The 13,964-nt window shown below is 40.7% G+C and overlaps 1 protein-coding gene across 2 annotated transcripts in view; it reads right to left on the bottom strand.

Moving 5' to 3' along the window:
• Positions 1–13,964, bottom strand: part of ccnd2a (cyclin D2, a) — a 104,899-nt gene that overhangs the window by 25,427 nt on the left and 65,508 nt on the right. Inside the window, exon 1 of one of the 2 annotated variants that reach the window (XM_077743805.1) lies at positions 6,302–6,462. The exons of the other annotated variant lie outside the window; for it this stretch is intronic. The gene's annotated coding sequence lies outside the window, so the exon portion shown is untranslated. Of the gene's footprint in view, positions 1–6,301; positions 6,463–13,964 lie in introns of those variants that run through there. 2 annotated transcript variants of the gene reach the window in all.

Here is a 13,964-nt window from a genome sequence, read left to right as displayed (position 1 = left end):
AATATCTTGCCTTGAGCTGGGCTGAATATTTGCTCAAAGTTTTTTTTTTTATTAATATGCAATCCCGGTTGAAAAGAAGTAGGGATATTACCTTAGAGAAATATATATAGAAGTGTGATTTGCAAAGTGTGTTCAATGTATATTAATTCAATACACTACAAAGACAAGATATGAAATTAGAATTTTGGGTCAGTAACTTGTAACAAAACAGCCAAGAAACGTGATAAAAAAAAAAGAAAATGACGGAAAAAGTTAAGGCATGCTCATAAAACAATTGTTTGAAACAGTGGGCTTAGTGGGAACAGGGGGGTGCCATGATTGGATACAAAAGGAGAAAATAGTCAGAAAATAGCATTTTACGATGTTCCTAAATGTTTATTTGCATGGAATTTAGTGATTTAATCGTCTATGGTTTGTGATGCTCAAATGAAGTGTCATAAAGAAAAATAGGAGCAAAATCCATTAAAAGCCTTGCTCTCCCTTGGTGCGTCCGACTGCCTCGGCACCCCACCAGGTAGATAGCGAACATCTTTTAGACTCCCCAAGTGTCTTGGCGTCCCGCTAGGTGGCATACGAGTGTCTGGCATCAAAAGAATCCCCCTTCTGCCCACCTGCCGCCTATCTTTGTTATTTCTAGTGATAAAATGTACCATGTACGTCCTAATCATTGGTGCTAACAAGTGAATATTATCCATGTCCCTAGCGTATTTACCCCTATATACATTTATATAATTTTTGAATGTATGGTTGTCCATCCTTGGCCGGCTCGCACTTTCTTTACGTTGCTCAACTTTAGGCAAAGTTTTTAGACTTTGAATTTGTTTTTTTAGATTGTTTGGATTATTTAGTCTTGTTAGGACGCATTGAATTTAAATTTAAGGGTCATTGGAATTTTTGGATGCAATCATCGGAAATCATTGTTTTCTTATGGAAATTCATGATGTGAACACATCTTGGCTTGGTCGTGGAATTGATTGGGGTTGCATTGCGAGGGTGTAAAACTGAAGCTAACTCCCTTTCAGCTCTATCTTTTACTTCTTGAGCTATCATACCAATATGTCAGGGTTTATAGTCATTCAACATGTTAAAACACGAAGATTGAAATCCGCTTCTCAGGCCAAGATAATTCCTCACATTGTAGGTAGGTAATTCGTCTATGTTTATTTGTCTGTATATTTATTGCACTGGCTTCGTTGTCCTCATCGGCCTATTAATGCTTTGCTATTCCTTGCAGTTGTGTAATAAGAAATAAAGAAATGATCGAAAATTTGATGATGTGTGATTGTTATAAACCAACATCTCTGACGTTATGGGTTTGAAGAAGTGCATGTAGCATGGGCAGCTTCCACATCTGGAAAGGTACCATTAATACAGAAAGGTGTTTTCAAGTTTTAGGGCTGCCATCTATGGAATGCCTTTTCCATGGATAAAACAATGCCAAACACTTTCTGCACGTGTTACAACAAGGTAGTTCCGCAGTAAAAGACTGCAGGGACTAGACTGACCTAGCGGCAGTTTGAAAATGCATGGCGTAGTCTAGTATAGAGTAGTGTAAAGCTGTACATCAAGAAAGAATAGCAAATAATTCCAACAAGAACGCTCCAGATATTCCTGTTAATCCCACTGTATGGAGTTTGCATTTTCTTCTCCCGCTTGCGTGGGTTTTCCTCGGGCATTCCGATTTCCTCACACATCCCAAAAACATGCACAGGAGGCTGGTACTCTAAATTGCCCCTAGGTATGAGTGTGAACGTGAAGATTTGTCCTTTGTTTCTCCGTGCCCTGCGATTGGCTGGCCACCGATTCAGGGTGACCCTTGTGAGGATAAGCGGTTCAGAAAATGACAGTGTAACTTAGTGGATTGATTCAAATTTAGGTTGAAAGTTGATTTGCAAATCATTATATTCTGTTTTTATTTTTAATACAATTTTCAAAGGTCATTTGCTTAGGGGTTGTATTCAGTGTTTATTCTGTTTTCACAAATCATCCCAACTTCATTGGAATTGGAATTTGTACTACAGCCTCTTTTGTTGGAGACAGAATCAAATGCCCAAAATAAGCAACGTGCTTAAAAATAACCCCTCCAAAGCAAAGGATGTAAACACCTGAGAGCATAACAGCTCCAACGTGTGTGTGTGTGTGACACTAAGTGGGGCTACTGTTGGCCTGGTTTTCGTATCCTTGTACAGATGGTAACAGATGGCACATGGGATGTGAGGGCGCACTGAGCAGAGATGAGAACAAGATTACTGCAACAATTGTAGAGGGCTTCCCTCCATCTGCATGTGCATCAGGTACTCACATGTCTGCTTGGGGATGAAGGGATTAAATTAATACAGCACCCGCACATGCACAAGAAAGGTTAATGGAGGGACAGAAACCCCAAACATACAAAAGATATGAACTGCGTAAAGCATAAAACACATGGCGATGGAAAATCCTAGCAGCCCGTCTTAAGAGACACGTAGCGGGGGCTTCCATCAGAATTACATTGTTTGAGAAAGGGACACACCGTTAGCACACTTACAGTATGTCTAAGTATTATCTAGATCAGGGATTATCAAAATTTGTCAGCTCAAGGCAAGGGCTGATCATAATAAGTGATTAAGAATTCTCTCTATTGTGTAGAATTGATGAAATTGTTGATTAGCAAGATGAGTTTATGTAGCAAAGAAAACATTACGTCAGTAACAAGAAGTTGATCTTCATCTGCAATATGGCAACTTTTTCAGATGTTTTTTTTTCTGAAAATGCATTTAGCATGTTCACAGACAGACAGCTCTTTCCATCTGTTTGCAAATAACAACAAGAATGTTATTTAAATGCAAACTTTAAAATTCCCAAATTAACAACGTGGTACTATTAGGAGGCCTAATTGTCACACACTGTATTTAGATATTTTACATCCTATCAGCCCAGAGATATATTAAGCACACAAAAATAACTTGTATATCTGGGCCAGAATCTACAGGCAACAATAAGTCTGCAATTAATCACCAGCCTAGAAAAAAAGGCACTCCAAGAATCACAGAATATACATCCCTACAATATAGCAACCACACTTCATGATGATTCATCCCCAAATATTGAAGGAGTAGCCATTTTAGTTCGTGTTCTCACCAAAAACAACAACACTTATAAGACGTGAAGCCTTCCCACCCAAGTGGTATGAAAAAAAAAAAGTACTTCACCATTAAATAATTCAATGCCTTTGCTTTGTCAAATTGCACTTGCTGAAATGGACTGGGCAAACTGTATACCGCCATTAATTAAAATCCAACATGATCATCCACTGCAACCCATCCCAACTCAAATGGATTGGACGTTTATTCCTGTCAATCTTAATGAATCAGTTAAATGCGACCCAAGGGTGGTTGAATATATTTTAAGAAGCAAAGCAAAAGAGCACGACATCATTGTGACCCAAGACAAATGGACGCGGGATCTGTTTAGTTCAGCTGTTTACGCGAGAAAAACAGTGCCATTTGGCGTGGTGGTTCAAATGACAACAAAGTGGTCCTCAAACTTTTGAAAAAATATCTTCTTTGAGAACATGTGCATTAAGTCCGAACATGCAGTAAAACATTCATTGCGGACCACTCCATGAAGTTGGGTTCGGGTTCCGTTTCATTCTAATACATCGCCAATTCCCGGTTGGATATTACCATGAAACCTTTGTCATATTTGCAATATTCGGCCGCAAGAACTCATTTTGAGCTCTGTGAATGACAAGCCACAAGCAAAGCCAACACACCAACTTGTAACATCATGATCCTTTTAGGAAATTGAGGTGTTGTATTGTAATTTACAGGCCACATCTTTGACATAGTCGCCCCGTCCCGTCTATGTCGGTGGCGTCAGCCCTGCGAACCCCCCTGTGTGTGTTTAATGGCTACATGTGTCGCTCCCTATCTCCCGCTCTGAGTGGCACAGAGGTAAAGGGAGGCTTAACAGCATGGGAAAAAGTTGAACAGTGTGAAATTACCTTGATCCAAAGATTCCTGATGCATACCAGCCCAATGAACCCATAACAGAGCAGGCACTCAGTCGCAGAAGCCTGGCAGCAAGGAACAGCTGAGACATTACAGAGGGGGAAGGGGAAAGAAGCAATGGGGAGGTGAAAGAAAGATAAATGGGTGTAGAAGAGATGCCCAGCCCCTGTAATCTACAATCCACAGTGAGGGGCAGGGGTCAGGGTGTCTATGCAGTATCTAATGTACATCCTGTGATAACGCAGGACAACTGTTAGCTGGGGCAAGGCTGACTTGCTATAGAATAGTTTCAAACTTTTTCAGGCAGTTAGAGGAGAAGTCGCAAGAGGAGCTTTACTACTATGAGGACGTAATCATCAAAGTCTTCAGTCATGATTTTCTACAGTTTGCCAGCTACTCAATGGGCAACAAACACTCTCATTCACAACTATAGCCAGTTTCTAGTCTTCAGTTAACCTGACATGCTGGTTTGGGGAATGTGCGAGGAAGCCAGAGGAACCGGGTGGCAGATAGGAAGCGACAAATGTAGCAATAAAAGCCATAAAAGCCAAGGAACTTCACACAGAGATGTTCCATTGGGGGGTTGGAACTCAAATTCTCTGACTGAGACGTTTATACCGTGTCATTGTGTGGCCACTTGAAATATTATACATCCCTACAAGTCAATTTGAATAATAAAAGATCTCAGTGCAATAGTGGTTGATTTCTGTGTCTCACAATTAAGAGGTTCTCAGTCTAATCTGCTTGGTATGTTCTCCCTGGGCTTGTGTTTTTTTCTGTAGTAATCCAAAATTAAAAACTCCACAATACCTATGTGTGAATGTGAGTGTGAATGTGTGTTTGCCTATGTTTATCCTGTTTATTGGATGGCTAACAGTCCAGGATGTAGTTGACTTGTCGCTTAAAGTCAGCTCAGATAATATCAACCATTGAAAAAAGATGGATGAAATGTAAAATTTAAAGCATATGTGGAGTTCTCAAGAGGAGATTTTTATTTATGGAAAAAAACATTGAGTTTGTGGAGGGTACTTGCACTGTTTGTTGATCTGCTTTTATTGCCTTTGCTTGTAATGTAGAGCAGAGTGACATGAACCCACTTTGAGGTGAATACCCAGTTATGATGTTTTGCCATATTAGAATATCTTCTGCTCATCTGCAGCTGTAACCTCAATAGACATTTGGGAAATGAGACAGTTTGAGTGTGTTGGATATTCAGGTGCACTTTGTCCAAAATGTGAATTAATGTAAACAAGTAGGAGGGATCTATAATTTGTGTTGCTTTCGGAGTAACAGTGTTATTTAATAAGATGCAAAAATAAGAATTTTTACTCATCCTGCCCTGTTTTAAATGAAGTCCCGAAAGTTTTATTGTGATACAACCAACATAGACTTCATCTATATATTAATACTAATTAGCATGATTAGGATTTGTATTATTTCTGTAAAAAGGTGTGTGAGACAGAGAAAGAGAAAATGGTGCAATTATGAATAAAGATACGGCCATAGAATATATGATATTTTTTTTAACTGTATGAGCAACCATATCTCTCAGTGCTCGTGCCCCCCCCCCCCATTCCCACCCACCCACACTCAAAATGATATAGCACTTCCCATCTGTTCATAAGTCTTTACAAAGCTTGATGTAGCCTGCCTACTAATGAACAGATGGACAAACAAACACCATTACAGACTTTGTTGGATTTTTTTTTCACTTTTTAGTGCCCTGTCTTGGGAGCACGCCATTACTCTGTTGTGTTTAATTTTAGTTGCAGAATATATTTTCATGATGTGGTTGCTTGGAAAAAAAGCAGTGGCCAAAGATATTTGTACAGTGGAGTCAGTAGTACCCCAACTTATGAGTTTACCTACAAATGAGTGAACATTTTTGAATTAATTCACTATGATTTAAAGCAATTGTAATCTTTTTGTATAAATGATCTTTAGCTGACAGATGGTTGCCCAAAGAAAGTAAATATACAAAACGGGAGTGTCATAGAACTACAACAATGGAGAATAAAAAGTTAAAATAAAAAAATGACATTTTCTGGGATGTCCATACATCAAATGCTTCCAGGCTCCGTTGTGCCTAATGAGAACTACAAAATGTCCGAAAAAGACGCGGACTTGGACATTTTTGGGCTGCAAAGCAAACTAAAATAGCAAAAAAAGCCCCTTCGTTTGAGCGTTGAGGGATTTCTCAAATGACGTATTAGTTAAAATCTTCTGTTCCTCGACTCGAGAGATTCAGCTGTGCTTTAGTATACAAATCAACAAATAATGAAATATAATAACCAAAAAATGGAAGCCACTCGAAAACTGTGAGGTCTGGATCGGCATGATGGCGATGGACACGTTTATATTCCATTACCTTTGGAATGTCTACCGTGGAATAAGGAAGCATATCAGGGGCTGGCATTTACCTCTCAATCACCACCAAACCCCTCACCCCTGTAATCATGTTAGCTCATACATAATCACATTTCAATTACTGACAGGAGTGTGACCCTTGCCTCCCAACATGCCTAATCTAATACATGTGTTTCCTAAAACACAGAAGGATGCCTTGTTGCTCTAGACAGGGGAGCGAGGTGGGTTAAAAAAAAAAAAAAAGAAGCACGCATCAACAAGACATCACTCTTTCCTTTTGATCATGCCTGGGAAACCAGGAGCTATTTTTAGACTACTGTACACGATGAGTGGACATGTGGTAAACACTCCAGTGGATTCGCAGAAAGGAGCAAGATATTGTGAGAATGCAAAGATAAATACAAGCTCATATTTGGAGATGAACCCAATGCATCCTCCAGTTTTTAAGGATACCATAAATCAGGAGCGGACAAGCAATTGGAATTCAAAATAGAAAAAAATAGAATAGGAAAAGACATTACATCGTGGCATATTGTTATTGTGATATTATATGGCTTATATTGTGATTGAGGAGTTTTCCAATATGCTACTGCATTCATATCGGTATAAAGTTGTTGGATAATGATTTCTTTATTCGTTCTTGAGCGATCTTGATCACCAACATACATACAAACATACGGAACCAATTACTTAAGCCCCGCCTTCCATCAGTTTCACTTACTGGTGGAGGTAAAAGCCTTTAACTGAACAATGGTTTAGATCAGGGGTGGCCAACAAGTTAGACACAAAGAGCAAATATTTTAAACTGTGAGAGTCAAAGAGCCACACCACGCGGTGACCGGCCAAAGCAGACAGACACACACAAAGCACACAATTAAAACCATATTATTCACCATAACACTTTCTTCTCCTTGCAATACAACAATGTGTTAATTTAAAGGTGAGTGTCGCCCCTCAACACACACTACGAGGCAAAGAGTCACAGAACATACAAAATACTATAAGAAGCAAAGAGCCGCATTATTTTTGGCCGGGAGCTGCATGTGGCTCGAAAGCCACAGCCACGCCTGAGTATAAATTGCACCAGCCAATGAATACACTATAAAGAAGGGAAGAAAACTACATAAGTTGCACTGGAGTATGAGAGTATTTATATTTTATCAGAAGCCAACGTATGTGAACATATGTTAAAGTAACAATGGTAAAACGGAGTACAACAGATGAAATAGGCATTTTTTAACATAAGTTTTTCAAATAACTATACACTAAAAACACAACATAACAGGATTAACATGGACAGAGAAAAAAAAACAACATCAGCCCCTCTTAATTATCAGTGGTAAGCTCAGCTAAACTATGAAAAAATATGACCTGATATCTGACTGACAATGCCACATATCTGTTTTGGGACCCATGATAGGTACTTTATACTTATGGCGATGTCCTGTTTATGAAAAAATCAATATCTATCCCCAGTGGTATCCAAGAACTTCAAAGTCTCGGTCTGTGTGTGACCATCTGACTTCTTTATTTTGTATGTTGACGGTTTTTCTACCACCCTAGTGCTCAAAAGTCTGGGAGAAAAAAGCACCACAGACACCCTGTAGCATAAATTCACCTCCCCCAATCGCCGTTGGTAAGCTCGTTTTTCCAGCATATTTTTTTTCATCCCTCTCTTAGTGCGCACCTTGCCTTAGCTTCTATAATTCCCACTCTATCACTCTATGTCTGTATGCTTAGTGGCCTTGTGTCATTATTATGGTCCAATTTGCGTCAATGCTAACATCCCATTCATCATCTGGGGGGGTGGTGGTGGTTTCCGCCAGGGCTCGGGGGCCTCGCATACCTCACCTCTCACATTTTCACCATGGTGGCATCCGCTCCTCTAAGGGGTAAGAGGTCATAGTTCCAGACCTCCTGAATGATCACTGACTAGTTGGAGTTGTGGGCTTGGAAGCCTGCATTCCCAGCCCCCCTGCACTGCCCCCCCCCCCCCCCCCCTTCAGTGCAACACCAGTCTCCCAAAAGCTTTCTTACATTTCAAGCGCTTCCCCCACTGGAAACTTTGCTCTCATCAAGCCCATTGACAACTTCAGTGTCTCGCACACTTCTCTCAAACACACTCACTCCCACTTTTCTCCTGGATCAATAGAAAGAAAAAAAGGAATAGAGTACTTTAAACCTCAATCGATAAGTTCCCAAAACAAAGTTGATCACTTGTAAGTTCACCTGATGTGCCTGTCGAGAGATTTACACCCTTCTCCTTTACTAAAAGCCCACTCCCACCCACCAACCTCCACTGACCCACCCCCCTATCCCATCAATGGCTGACAGGCCTTTCTCTCACTAAAACCCCAGCATGCGGGACCATGGTTTATTTCTTATGAATGAAAGGGCCAAGCGAAAGTGCATTCCAATCTCTGCTTTGAGGGGGAGCAGCTGGCAGCTTGCTGGAGTCTGTGTCAGACTGTCTGTGTTTTACCTCCACTTTTAAGACACTGGAGAGTTGGACAGAAAGTAAATACAAGCCCACCAAAAAGAAAAGCGCCATGATCAACAAGGCTCTGGACGCCGATGATAATGAAAGTGGAAAACTGCAGTGGCGGCTCCTCATGTGAACCTGGTTTCACATAAAGGAAGAATTGTAGCTAATAACTGTGACGGCGCACAGGCGTCTTTGTGTGTCGGAACCATTCATTGACAATTTGCTTCCTGGCGTCCACCTTTGATATGACAAACAGACTGTAGGATTGATTAGGAGTCGAGCTGACAGGGTTTCTGCTTGGGAAATTTCCCGGGGTTTGTTGTTTGAGAGGCGTTGCGTTGTGAATTTGCGCCGTCAAGAGTTGAACTCTGCCGAGTCTGCCCGCGAAACGAACGAAGCCAGGCATGGGAAAAGGAAGGCATGTGGGGCACCTCATTCCGTCTCCATTTCTCTCCCTCTGCCAGCTTCTAATTATGCCCAATTACACCTTTAACACAAGTGGGCTGCTGTGGACATTTCTCAGGGTGTGAGGTCAAGCATTTCCTGTGTCTGTGAATGACCCACCGTCAGGGGAATTGTCTTGCAGGGGCCTCCAGCTCTCCCTCCTTCCATCATTCACTCTTTTGAACCCCTCCTCCACTAGCCCAGGTCCAGACCTCCAGCGTTTACCAATGAGCCAGATAGTTAGGACTTGGCCTCTTTGACTTGTGAGGGCTCTCTCTCTTTCTCTCTTTCTCTCTTTCTCTCTTTCTCTCAAACGCAAACAAACAGAAGGCACGCCACGCAGACCCTCACTTAAAGGCTTGGCAAACTCACCTGCCCCGGATGTCAATGCCAAATAGAAAATCCCAAATAAGACGTGATCTTTTACGCAACTTAAGGTAAACTGAACGAGAAGGTAACTTGACAGGAGTGAAACTCGCATTCCATTCATTTTCTTTGGAAGTTACAGGTAATCATGCCACATTTGCAGTATTGTGCTCTCCTTCCGCTTTGGCACTCATCGTTCTCAGGTTACACTGACAGGTTTTCTACTTTCTCATGCACCCCCCACTCCATTGTTAACACCCAGTAACCTTGAGGTGGGTTCTACTGCAAACTTGACTGTTAATTGCATATCTAATCTAATCTAAATGACTGAGGTGTTTGTGTGGGTGCATGTGTGTGCGTGTCGACATGCGTGTGTGACTCACAGCTTCAGAAGAAATTTCAGGCCACCTCACAATGGTAGTGTACCAACAGGTTGGGTTCCCACACCCTGTAGGAAAATAAATACTCGGTAATCACCGCCTATCAAAACAGGCAACGTACGCAGGGTGAAGTGAAAATGGTGCATTCCATTGGAAATCCATAGCGAGCAAGTACATGCTCGCTCCTTTGCGCTGACATTTCAGAGACACAAGGGAGAGATTAGAGGCGCATATGGGAGGGCTACAAAATCAGGATGAAAGATGGTCCGGGGAGATGGGGGTTAGGCCCCCTATTTTTACTGCATGAATTGGCGGTGAAATGGACAGTTGAATGAATGAAGTGGAGGTAAAAATCAGAGAGTGACTCAAGTGAGAGGATGTTTTATTCAACCTCGATAGCTTCGGTTTACATCCAGGTTTACCAAAAATTTCCAAAATTGTAAAAGGTAGAAATGCAGTCAGAGCTCTATGTTTCCGACCTTAAAATATTATTTTGAGTGGTGTAAATGGTCTTTCCATGTCAGATATTTTCAACACAGCCAATCCCATATAGCCACTTGAGCACAGATGTTTCATGGAATTGTGTGTTCTGTTATAATTGATAAGCCAAATAAAAAAATAGACTCAGTATTGATAGATACATACATATAATAATATATTTAATTATGAACATAAACTTTGATGAATTTATGATTACAATTATTACCATTAGAATAATTATTAGTAATAGAAAAATAAATATATAATAATTTATTACGCCTGTTAACCCCAGTCTGCTCCACTCCTACAACTCTGCACAACAACCGAGCAATGTGCACCTAATATGACGTTTCAGCATTTATTTCTGCCAAGTGCACGAAAGAGTCCTTAAAGAAAGTTTTGGGGAAATACTAAGTATTGCTTAATTTAGGACGAGAGATTTTAAAATTAGTAACTGGTAAGAAAGAGCCAAACTATGAGGAAACCACACCTGTGTCTGAAAGCATGCAGTGGGAACGTTACGTTTGTCTCAGCTGTTGTTTCAAGCCGCGCATTTATCACAGCGCACTTCCCTGGCTGGAAAGGTCCTTTGCCGGCAGCCGTGGAGACTTACTCGTATTACGAGATGACCCTGAACAACAGAGAGCGACAGGTCTGCGGAATAAAAAGAGACCTTATGTTGGCCTCTGTCTGTCCATGTGACTTTAAGTGCTGCCCCAAGCCAAGGTGGCCTTTGGTCATGGTGGAACTACCTGACAAATATTTGTGTACATTGAACAGGATTTGCATTATGGACTATAGGAAGAGGAGGAAAACCGATCTGGGTGGAATAGGGGGCTAGAGCTATTAAATACACTGGGTTCACCTCCTTCACATTTTTATCCTTGGAAAAATAAAAAGAACAGGAGAGAAAATGTGGAAGGAGTGGGTGAGAAAGAGAGGGAGCAGACATCAACCTAAACCATACTAAGGAGCATTGTGAGTCGCACTTCAGTCAGCTAGCCATCATAGCAAAGCTTTTCCAGGTTTTTGCCATCTGTCACTTTTATGAACAGTGCATGAGGAAATTGGGTCTTTGAGTTGTTTGGCTGGGGGAATAATGAGCCACTGAAAATGATTGTTATAGATGACCCCTTGGCATTGCTCTCATATGGAGCCAATCAAGACCCAGCTCCAGAGGCTGTCTAACAATCGGGGATAAATCAATTGTAAGTTACAGGTTAGGCATATAGACAGGTCTGGGAACAAGGTATAAAATGTTCTACTATAGCGGGGGGCTAGAGTGTTATAATTTATGCCGTACCCTTTCAAAAACAGTACAGTGAGGTATCGCTCATTTCTTTTTAGACCTAAAAAAATTCCCATCAGGCTGTCGTATTACTTTTTTTTGTGTTGTTCTTTTTGCTGGGACCACAAAATGGGTATAACTAATAGTAAAAAGGATGGAATGGACCATTGCAGGAAAACGGAGCACTCAGTCGCTGTCCTCAAATGGAGGAAAATGAGAACGATTTCACACAACACAGAAAGAGAAGCTTCATGTTGCCTGTCATGTATAACAAATGAGCTAAATGAACTCTGTCATCATATCGCTCATGCGTGAAATAGTTGTGAGTAAATCACGCGGAAAAACTTTTCATTTCAGTAAGAACTATTTTAACTATTTTTACCGTCAGATTTCCAGTGTGTCGTCACAAAAGAGATCTGTCCTGTGACCGTGGTCTATCATCTTAAATTGCAACCAATTTACTATCAACTGCAAAGGTGCCCAGTACCGTTATAAAACCTAGTTGACAGAATCTGTCATAGCTCGCCCTTGAAAATTGGGATTCTAGTTGAAAGATTTTTGTGTTACTAAGCCTAAAATAGTTATCGAACGACGTCTTAGAACACAACACAAGCTGAGATGAGTAGGTAAAACAAGTTCAAGGGAGATTGGGGATTCACAAAAGATGAGCAAGGGATGGGCAGCTAAAAAAAAAAAGGTATGTGTTCCGAAATGCCTATTAGTTGGAACGCCGAGCCCTCTTCGGATGTTCCTCAGACAAAACACCTGATAAGGTTGATTGTGAGCAGCATTCCTCCGCGCAATGTGTGTATGCCGATGAGGGCACGTTGTGTGGTCAACTGTGCACAGCCAGCTGATACCACCAAGACCTCACATTCTCTAGCACAGTTCCCACGACTGTAAAACAAAAGCTGAATAAACAATGTCAGAATGGACATGTATGTGATCATCCAAAGGTGAGAGAATAAGACCTTTGCATACTCGCGAGCTACATTTCACCACGGGCAGGTCATCCATTACACTGGAGCTATTGTCCTCTAGTGGAGGACATTTAAATAATTCTATGCTAATTAAGGTGCCTGGGTTCAATAACTACGCTAAGCCATATATCCGCTCTGTTTCTATTGTCTGAGATGTCTATTTACAGCTGTTTGTTTTGAAGACATTTTGACATCTGGGAATGACTGTCTCACAGTCTAACAAGATTTTTAATGTGTATTTAAAGGCGGGGGCTTTAATCTGTTGACTTGATATGCAAGAGCAAGGAAGTGTTGACGTTACCATCTCGAAACAGTAAACATGCCATTATTTCAGCTCAGTTGCAACTTGCAAGAAGAAGAACCCAATTCCATACAATATGAAAGCAACCATCCTCTGTTTTCAGATATATGACCGGTTCCTTCGATTGGCCTGCACTAACTTTTGTGGTCCAACACTGAATTACTGCAGCAACTTTTCCTGACTTTTGTAAGCGTACACTGCGGTAAATATATACAGGGAAAAAAAAATCGGGAAAAATGGACGCCAGTTCAAATCAAGCAATAGTAACCAAAAATTGCAAATGCACTGCAAATTGTGAAAATCTGGGCAGTATGGACACCACATAAAAATACTTGTAACACGTGACTCACTAATGTTTTTCTTTATGATTGACTCCCATTTCTACCGCAAATTATTGAATAAAGCAGAACTACAAGGTTGACAAACATGCAATTCTTGTCCATTTTTTAAAATTGGATAAAGAGGGATCAGATGCATATCTGCCATCCAAAAACCCAAAAGAAGTTGGGAAAACAAATGTTCTTATTTCATTGTATTTATGATTGAACAATGCTTATCTCATTCGTTTCCTTTGACAGCGATAATCATCCAAACCATTTGGGTAAAAAAATGGATGGGATGTTTTTTGTTCCAAATGGCAGTGAATGATTTAAAAACACTGACACAATTCAAAGGGAAGTACTTTTCGTTGCCAATTCAGCAGAAAAAAAAAACATACAGAGAAAAACAAGAACTTCTCTGAGGATACTCCCAGGCAGTTGTCTTACATAAGAGTGTACTGTATCAGAAGCAAATGTTTTAATGCCGATTCATAGATCAATAATCAAATTGCTTTCTCACAGTTTCCTTCGGTTCATTAGATACATTAGACATCATGCACA

The sequence above is a fragment of the Stigmatopora nigra genome, chromosome 2 (assembly GCF_051989575.1).
Source record: "Stigmatopora nigra isolate UIUO_SnigA chromosome 2, RoL_Snig_1.1, whole genome shotgun sequence".
Classification (NCBI taxonomy): Eukaryota; Metazoa; Chordata; class Actinopteri; order Syngnathiformes; family Syngnathidae; genus Stigmatopora; species Stigmatopora nigra.
This window is presented reverse-complemented; position numbering and strand designations above follow the sequence as displayed.